The following is a 9,339-nucleotide window of genomic DNA, read 5'->3' as shown; positions in this document are numbered from 1 at the left end:
AGAGATTAGCAGCCCTTTTTTGTAGTGTGTTAAACAGCTGAAATTTAGTTCAATATCTGATTATAACGTACAGTGGTTCTCATGTGTAGATATGCGTACCCATTGAGTTATTCGGAGGTACTCCAGAGGATACTTGATATTTTGAAAGAATATTTTATATGTGGTACATTACTAAAAAAAAAGAGTTGAGAATCCCTGTTCTAGTACTTTATATATATTTTTTGACAACTCCCAACAAAGATTGAACAATTATTCTTTAGTCAAAAAGATTTATTGGGGAACTTCCAACTGATTTTGGGCTTTTTTCTTTTTGGAGGAAAAGTTGTAGATTGTATGATACAATAAAAGTAACGACTTGCTGTAGAATCGGCATCGATCAAATTTATAATGAGAACGATTCAAACTGATTCTCTTGGTGAGACGGATCTATATCGATATATTCTTCAGGAACTTATCTAGACTGAATTTTTATTTCATACCGTTCCAGGCTTAACTTCTTTTAAAAACCAAATTATACCGATAAACCAAAAAATCCTCATGCTGTTAGACCGGTATAAGATTTTCAAACTGAAACGCAACACTAATATTTATCCACACAGTGAAATATTCAATATGTAAATTAACTTGTATTCATATAATACATATTTCTCAATGTGGCTTTAACAATGTTCTTTTTTTTTGTAGCATAGACTCCGTGCGCCATTTTTGAGTGATAAGGGGGTGGGGGAAGCAATAACTGAAACCAAAAAAAAAATCCTTTAGTTTAACACTGAAATAAAATTGTGAATCCTTAAAAAGTGGGACAGCCATAGCAGGAGTTGTATTTTAGATGAGGAAAGGTTGAGAAATATAATAAAGATAGCATCTTTACCAATAAAATGGGAATTTCCATTCCCTTTGATGAATCTGAGTTGCATTATTGACGTCAAATATAATATGAGTTGTATTATTTGCAAATGAAATGTGACTTTCATTGAAGGTAATAACATAATACCAATACGTACAACAAATAATCTTAGCAGTTTTTTTAAAATATTTGATTAAAAAATTGGTTCTTCATCTTGCTAATACTATAGGGATTGTTAAACGATCGACACGACTGGTCTGTAGATACACGGCACTACCAGGTTGTCCATGGAAGTCTAATAACTTACTAATTCAATCATTAATGAAGGTTGAATAATTGAAATTGATTCATATTTCGATATATCAAAACATAAGCAATTAGTTACAAAACAAAACATATCGGAGCTCTCTAGCTTATTTACAAGTCGATAAAAGTACACTTCAACGTGATGGACGAATTTCCATTCAGCCACTCCAAGCAGTTGGCCGTCTCGAGGACCACCGTATACCCAGTCAGCAAGTTGGAAACGTTGGTGAAGAAGAAGGGGTCCTTCAAAAAAGTCCCGCTGAGTTAAAGAAAGAATCCCTAGTCAATCTACTCAAGTCCATGAGGGCCCATGCAAGAGATCTTGGGGTTTTACACCAGACTATACAGTGAGCTATCAAAAAGTGTGTGCAAAGAGCCTTGTGAGGGTGAAAAAACCACTTTTGACACCTCCGATGAAAGAAAACCATCTTCTCCATTACAAAACTCTTTTGAACTTTTTTTTTTTTGCCTTCTCATAGCTCTAAGCCCCTCAACGACACCTTTTGAGTGCATGTTGAAGGGAAGGCCTTCAGTGTCTGTCATCCAAACACTGATGCCATCAGGGTACTGTCAGTCAGCACTGAGACGCCATGACAGAGGTTTACATCTGCAGCGGATGCCAGGCCTTCCCCTACCACCTGGAAGACATCATTGCCACTACGGATGGCTACATTAATGATTTAGAGAGCTGAGAAACACATGGTATTAATTTTTTGTAATTCAAACTCAACGCAAAGTTTATATCACAAGAAAATGAAGCCTTGGAATAATTTGAACTCTTCGACATCAATTTTATTTCCTCATAGTGTTTCAAATTTAAAATCCTGTTAGGTTTTGATGGGATAGAGGGATTTTCTTATACATAAAACAGCCCCTATATTGAGTTTTCATGTGATATTGTTGATGTCTGCTATTTGGGGGCTTAAATATCCAAGTTTTGTAACAATGAAAAAAAGCCCTTTTTTCATTCCGATTAAGGAAAATATTGAACTATTGGATATCAAAATAGGACCTACAAATATTAGGACTTAAAACTTATAGCATAGATGGATCTTAACAACTTAGAAGTTGCATCTAATATTTCTATGTTCGATCCTTATCGTATCTTAGATTTAACTATATTTTTCTTTATGAAACTCTTCAGGTTTTTTTAGAAGTACAGGATGACTCCATATAGGATCTGGAGTGATTGATATAAAAATGACTATATTTACCTCTGCAACGAAGTTGAACGAAGGTGATGCTTTTGGCCCTGTTTATATTTGTTTGAAAGTCACAGGGATAACAGCAAAAGTTACAGATCGATTTAGATCAAATGTTGTACAAAGATTATAGGTTATATCGTCACAGTAACAGGTCATTAAATTTTGAGAGGTCAAGTTCAAAGGTCAAGGTATCAACATACCTCAATTTGATTTTAGGCAGAGGTTTTGCACTCTCCCCAGTGTCCATTCTAGTTAACATTGTTTTGGTTAACTAACTCTAGGCTTCTAAATATATCCCTTGTATTTACACAACGTAAGTACTTCTTGTATCTTATCTCTATGAATCTATGACAGGGCGACCGCAGGGAGTGGGCTGGAGGGGCTGTAGCATATCCCCAAATAAAAAAAATAAAAAAATCTTCAATTATTTTTTCCCAAAAACTTAATTTTCTGTAAATAAATTTCAATGATTTTTGAAACTTTTTTCCCAAAAAATTAATATTTAGGGAACACCTGTGGATTTTAGAAATTTTTTACACAAAGTTTAATATTTGAATTTTACTTTTTTTTTTAGAATCGTTGTGAATTTTTTATCGAAATAATGTAGTATTTAAAAATATTTTCCAAAAAAAATATTTTTTGTGAATAACTATTGATTTTTGAAAAAAAAATTAATATGTAAAATTTTATTTCTGTATTTTTTTCAAAACATTTTAATTTTTACAAAAAATTTCAAAAAAATTACCAAAAACCCAGTACCCCTCAAAAAAAAAAAAAAAAATATATATATATATGTACCTATATGATCCAGCGGACGCCCTTGATGACGTATCTAAAAACACTCTATTATTAATACTTTTTGAGTGATTTTACACTGACATAATATATTAGTACTTATTTATACAAATGTACACTATTGAGTTTGACACAAAAATAATCTCATATTTGATGTTATTGTAACTCAATACACTAATGCTTAGCGTTTATTGTAAAAAAAAAAAATGTCTATATATATATATATATATATTTATAAAAATAGATTCTTTGTGTGGATTTTAGAGCAAAAATAAAAACGTTTTTTTTTTTTTTGTAGATAGAAGAATAGGAGGATCTCAATAGGGCTCATCTTTGTCTCCAGTAACACCATTTGTAACCGCCGTTAAAATCATTCAAAATGATAAATAATAGTTATAATCGATTTACAGAGAAGGATTAATTCCATCATTTTTTTTGTCCTGTTTGATCCTGTACAGAGATCTTTTTTCTTTTTTTTTCTCATACTTTTTCAAATGTCGTGGGAGAGATTTCAGACAAGATCGTGCCAGGAACCATATAAACATATATAGATACAGTCTGTCTCAATATCACTCGGACACCTTTATTAGGTACATAAATCAGTTAAAACTTTTATAATACAGGCTACTCCCCCTAAAATGCAATACATTTTGAAAATCACAAAAATGGTTATATTTTAGGAAAATTTGGAAAATTTAATTCTCAAATACAATCAAAATACACCCTATTTACATTCTCAATCAATATAGCCATTTTTTTGCCGTAATGACCAATTCCAGCAAGGTGTACGACTTTGTACAGCAGTTCTTTTCAAGGATCGGTTCTAAATTGGTTCAAGCAGTGATGACGGCGGCTTTCAGTTGGGCCTTTTTTGTGAATTGGACTCCAGAAAGCTTCCCCTTGAGATACCCATAAATTCCAAAGCCCATGGGAGAACAGTGGAGCTGTGAGGAGGCCAATAGTCTTAATTTTCAAGCTTGTTAAGGAGGATTTTACACCGGGTCACATGCTTTACTCTATCTTAAGGCTTCAACGCGAACGAGGAGTTATCTTGTAGGCATTAAGATTTTAGAATTGCTCCATCAAGTGGTGCATCGTGGTCTGACTTCTGTTAAACTTACGAGCTTTGCAATTGACGTTCACATTTCCTCTTCCGCCTTCAAAGGTGCCTTTAACTGACTTAAACAAATCTTTGGGCCTTGGTCTGGACTTTGACTAAGCTTTTGGTTTGCTTCTCAGGGTAACAGCCTAGCACTTTAGACATCTCGTATGGTAATTTTCCACATGCAGATAGCTCCAAAATTGCAGCTCTACGTTGCTCCATGTTTTTAGTTAAGGCCATCTTATTTCTCGGTTGACTTTGATTTCTTTTTTTGTCACTTTTCTATATAATTGTTTACAATAAGTTATAATGGGGGAACATTGAAATAAAACAAAGAGAACAAGAGTGCGCTATTTAAAAAAGTGCTGCATTTTATACAAAGTGGCCTGCACTATATTTATTTTTTTAAATAATTAAACCACATATGTGTTGCGTCACCATAAAACAATCTTAAGCATAAATCAAGGAAAGGATATATTATTTGCTAGGTGATTTGACAGTCTGTAACTTGTTGTTTAAAAATGGTGCATGCACAGAAGAATTTTTGTAGTGGCGTCTATGTGACTAATATAGGTATGTTATTTTTATTAAATACTATTATCGCTGAGGAAGCGCATATTTAGCCACAAGATGCGTGCGTCACTATCTGTTGTTTTGTTTACAATCGAATATAAATAAACAACGTTCCTTCTCCATTCATTTATAAGTATAGATATATTTGATTCAATTTTATATTTTGTATTCAAATTTGTCGGATGAGTTAACATAAACTAGAGTTGTAACAACCATTTATAATCTTTATTAAATTCAAGCAACTTACATTCGACCCAAACTGGCCTTTCAAATAAAATATATCCATTTTTTCATTCCTTTATTGGGACAATCAAATTTGACATCTTTAACTACAGTTTGCGGCGCTTTCAAAGGGTTGATAAAAATACATTTCTATTGAAATTGACGATAATTTGTCGAAGAGTACAAATATATAATCCACATTTGCATGCTTGCTATTGTGTTGACGGCCTACATATATACAGCAGAATTAACATCCAAAAATTCCACCCTCTGCAGTTACTTATCTCTCCAGACTTCACCTAAACCTTTATCAAACTAAATTTATGGTTGAGGTGACATTAGGACCAGTGCTCCTTCAAAGAGATCTAGAGGTTTGTGGTTGTAGGCATGAAGGCCTATATTGAGTCTGTACCCAAATCCAAGCCCCGTAGTAGCAGTTGAGAACAGAAAAAACATTTTGGCCCAAAACACTATCTATTTTGCCATTAACTTAGACACCTTTCCATCAATTATAACTATCAATTACTCCCAACTTGATTGAGGATTCTTTGAGTTTCCGATATATCTAACTCATGTGGGCACATCCTTGGATTTCTGACGATGTACTTGGTTCTCCTGAAATTTCTTACACAGTCCACATTATACATCAAATTAAAAAAATAAATAGTAAATAATCTCTACGTAGACTTTCCTTTGTAGCTTTGTAGTATGTTTATTAACATAGAATAATAATTTAAACAAATTATTAAAATTTTTGAGTCAACAAAACATCTCCAAATTTTATATTGTAAATAAATCAAAGAATATAAGAGTGATTGTGGCTACAAAAAGTATTCGAACAATGTTGACACATACTGTATAAACAGATATGTATTTTTTTGGTATGATTATTGTAGATCAATTATATGGTCTTTTTATTATCATTCTTTGGATTTAGTTTTTACGGAGTTTGGTACGCAAGCTGATAAAAAGAATTCAAATGACTCCTTGACATTTAGTCTCCCTATGTACAAAATATTTAAAAGGAAACAAAGAGGGAAGAAATATGTTATTGTTCCCTGACTAATGGAATCCTTTTGACATTGTTCAGTGAATCAAATTTAAATAATATAAATTCACTTATACCTATCCATTTAATTATACTACGTAGTAAAGCCTTTAATACTACAGGGGAAATATCATCAGTTATCACTCCAACGAGTCGACTTGGCTGGTTGACTGGTTAATCACTTTTTTCATTCCATCACTATTTAGCTCCTTCATCATCATGTCCTAGCTAGCAGTAGTTTATGAAAATTTATAAAGATATGACGTCATTCCTTTTTATAAACAAAGTCCCTGTAGAATACTTCAATTACTCAACCTCAAATATCACAAAAAGAGTATGATTTTTCCTCGATAGAAAGTAATATAAATATTATGTGTTGTAAATATTAGATTTTTTTTTCCAGAAAAGGCTTCAAAACTCATCAAATATGGGGTTTTCGACAATTATTTATTATTATAAAGTACAGAAAAAATATGTTTGAATCATCAAATGCAAAAAAATACCTTTTGGTTGAGTATTTCATATTTTTTTGTGTATCTATAATGCAAACTGTCGACACAACAAGAATTTGAGGATTTTCTCAAGCATGAATGTGATTTAGGGTATTCAGAGGCACCTACATGTGGAAAATTAGGAAATTTTTTGCTTTTTTTCTACAAAAAAAATATATGAGTTTTTTCCAAAAAATTTAACATTTATGAATAGCTATGAATTATTGAATTTTTTCCCCATAAATTTAATATTTGAATTTGAATTTTTTTCCCCTAAAAATTGAATTTGGCGTGAATAATACAGGATTTTTTAAAGTTTTTTACAATTTTTTTTTTTCTTTTTGCTCTAGATTTTAGATTTTATGTCCCATAATTTAATTTTGTGTGAATTTTTTAAAAATTAATAAATTTAATTGATGAAGTCTTTTTTGAAAAATTTAATATTTGTAATTTAATTTTTGAAATATTTTTCCACAAAATGTTATTTTCTGTGAATAGCTATAGATTTTTAAAGTTTTTTGAAAAAAAATAATTAATAGATTTAAAAAATCAAGGCTGTTTTCGGATGCCCCTGGTATTACTAGTGATGTGTTGAGCCTATTTATTTGGTTCTGTCTAGTCTTAGAACGGTTACTATCAGTCCTTGAAATCAGTTCTTAGAACTGTCGGTCTTCAGGACTAATTAAAAAAAGAAGAAATAAAGTAGAGTGACGTCATCAAGGATTGAACCTTATAAGTTTTAGGACTGATGTACATGAATCAACTGGATCAGATTTAGACTAAACAGGACTTTACTGCGAATTTTAGTCCTGAATTAGGACCAACACAAGGGTAGTATTCATATTATAACACATGGCCTGAAAAGTCTTGAGCTTCACAAATTGAGAGCGTAATATTTTTTTTAAATTCACCTCATTTTCACTAAGTACCAACCTTCAAAGGATAGCTGTAAAAATTTCAAGATTATCTGTTTTCTTTAGTTTGTGAGTTATTCTGTAATGTGTGACCAAGATACTTTGTTATTTTCAAAACAATGGATCAAAAATAATTTCTTGTTTTAATTTTATACTGCTTTTTGATATGAAAAAAAATGTTCAAGCTAAGCCATGGTTTGAAAAGTGCTACGTGGACTCCACTGCACAAAACAAATAATAATAACAGTATATAAAAAAATAAAAAATTTCAACAAAAAAAAAACAAACCGTATTTTCTTTGTTAAGCCCTGGACTTTTCAACCCATGTGTATATGATTTACTATTGGGCATTTAAAACTTTAAATGTCTCTTTACAGAAATGTACATGTAATATTACAAAACAGAAAATGCATACTGAATGTATCACATATGTAAAGTTATGTCAGTTAAATAGTGAAATTAAATTGTTGCTTAGGATTTCATAAAAAATAAGTGATAATTAAATTTATATCATCATAGCTTGACGGTATCTTATCTGGTTGCTTCATGTTTATCACTTTATATACACTTATATTTTATGCTCGACTTATAATTCGATTAATATATTATTCGCAGAACTTAAGGACTTTATTTCGATACAAACGTGGAATATTGATGCCTAAGGTTGTAAATCCTATCCCATTTTTACCGTGCGTTTTTTTATTATTATTATTTTTTGTAACATCAAAAGTGATTTAATTAATTTTCTAAAACTGTAACTCGTATCATTTTTCTTGAGTAGATAACATCTCAGTATAAGGTGTAACCATGAGTATTTTTGCTCATGATTGACGGAGAGTAGCTCATAAGATTAGTTGGGGAGTTAAAGGTTTAGATGTAAATAATACTATAATGAAAGAGGTTACGGCTTTTTAGATGCTACCTGAATATATTCTCTAAAGCTGTTCTCAATATTTTTTCATTATTGATAAGAGAACGTATACTTAGGATATAGAACCACGAATATATATTTTTTTTTTTCAAATCAAATGAGACAAAGTTTATAATTAGACCATTTATATGACAGTTTATAGTCAATGATAGTTTAATTCATGTTACAAATTAACATGATCTCCTTACTTATTTGACGCTTTTCAACGTGAATTTATGTTTAAGGTCGTCACATAAAATAGAAAATTTATATAGAATGTTATTAAAAAATACAGATTGATATCAAATATATTCTTATAATGATATAATATTCAAACAATTTTCAGCAAAATACAAATATTTGATATAAAAAAACTACAACTTTGATGAGTACATAAATAATTATTTGTCAAAGCAAAATCTGAATCTAAGTCAATTTGTCTAAATTTTCTTATAGGAAAGGAATTGTTTCTTTTAATTCCTTTATCATTCTGAAATGATCTTGTTCTCCATCATTTTACACTTGACAAAATCTAAGGCATCTTTGGGGCATACATGTTCTTTATACATAAATTTTAAAGTGAACTTGATGATACCTTCAACTTGAAGATATTTACGGAATAACTCTTGCTGTACATCCATTTAACAGCAACTTCTGGGAGACATTTTTGAGTATTTGTCCAATCCATTTCGATAGCTAATTCAAAGTTTAACTGGTGAGGAGTTATATGTGTAAATCCTTGTTGGACTCAGAATATATTCGGGGGTCGACATTGAAGTCATTCTTGCTTATGTGATTGCTAGATACGGAGTGAAGTTTTGCGTTTATTTCTTTTATATAATAGCTGCTTAAACGTCATGACAGCTAAGCTGCTCTCCGCCCAAACATTCCTCAAATTATCAGGGTGACCATCTTAACCTTTGGTT

The sequence above is a fragment of the Lepeophtheirus salmonis genome, chromosome 5 (assembly GCF_016086655.4).
Source record: "Lepeophtheirus salmonis chromosome 5, UVic_Lsal_1.4, whole genome shotgun sequence".
NCBI classification, from domain to species: Eukaryota; Metazoa; Arthropoda; class Copepoda; order Siphonostomatoida; family Caligidae; genus Lepeophtheirus; species Lepeophtheirus salmonis.
This window is presented reverse-complemented; position numbering follows the sequence as displayed.